The following is a 1,335-nucleotide window of genomic DNA, read 5'->3' as shown; positions in this document are numbered from 1 at the left end:
TACTAATTATACAAGTTTACATCATGAATTCGGGTAGAACTGTACCAAAACCAATGAGAATTCCCCCACTTTTGCTATTGTCACCGACACACGTGCCTCTTTTCCCAAAAACTGATAACAACACAACATAGAATTCAAACACATCATCGTTCAACACCTCAGAATCCATGCAGATTGTCATCATCATCAACTCCCACTCTCCAGCAGCTCAGCCAGGCGCTCCGGACCAGGTCGTTTCTAGAGAAATACAAATCATGTCACACACAGAACATTACAAAACAACTCACCTTTGCATACTTCTCACCAACTGAATTTCCTCTACACTGCACGGCTACTTTCGACTGCTCACATTTCACCGGAGAGTAAAAAGCAGCAGCTCTAAAATCGTTGGGATTCCAATCCGCAGGATTCGTCTCGGACTTAACGACCACGCTTCCTCCTTTTCCTGCAACGGTTGTGTCCAATCTGGAGATAACTCTATCAAGTTCATCATCAGATCGCTCTCCCACCGGTGACTCTGTGACACCATTGCGATGGTCCCTCTCCTCCTTATTTTCACCCTCACACCGCCTCATACCATCTTTCCTCGAAATCTCTCTTAAGAGACCCCCTGACGATTTCAGATCAACAACGTCTCCCACCGTGCGTGATGGAGGTCTCCGAATACCATCATGATGAACATCTCGCTCGCCCAAAAATAATCGATCAGCCGTTTCATTATCATACTCATGATGATCAGCAGAATATGACATACCACTCCTCGACGACATCACCCAAGACTGCCCCTCACTTCCAGCGCATGTAACTGCCCCGTCCGAACGAATCGACCAACGCCTTCCTCCGTCTCGAGCACGTCGCTCCTTCTCCCTTTGGAGCGACTCTATCTCTCGCCGTACTATGTCAGCCCGTCTGCTCCCATCTACGTTCTTGTTCAAATCTCGCTCGCCCGCAGGATACTCCTCAGGATCGTCCTCCTCAGTAGGTCGCCCCCGATGACAGGGGCATCGGCATTGACAGCATCCATTGTCGTCGTAGAAATACATGGAAAATTCACCAACTTTTTTCGCAGAATTCTCAGGAAAAAAATCTAAATTTTACATCATGCTTCCCAAAAAAAGACTCAATTCTCACCGATGAAACAACGTGACGCCACTGAAGTACTCCCCCCTTGCAAACGTCACTTCAGCATAAGCATTCGACCCTTCCTTAGATGAACCCAACAGCAGGATGTTTCCGAGGACAACAAGAACATGTCGAATCAAGGTGGGTGTTGGCTCCAATCCAGCTGACTTTGTACCACATACCGGTACCTGACTTAGTGATATCACTCTAGGA

The sequence above is a fragment of the Perkinsus marinus genome (genome assembly GCF_000006405.1).
Source record: "Perkinsus marinus ATCC 50983 genomic scaffold scf_1104296930926, whole genome shotgun sequence".
NCBI lineage: Eukaryota > Perkinsozoa > Perkinsida > Perkinsidae > Perkinsus > Perkinsus marinus.
This window is presented reverse-complemented; position numbering follows the sequence as displayed.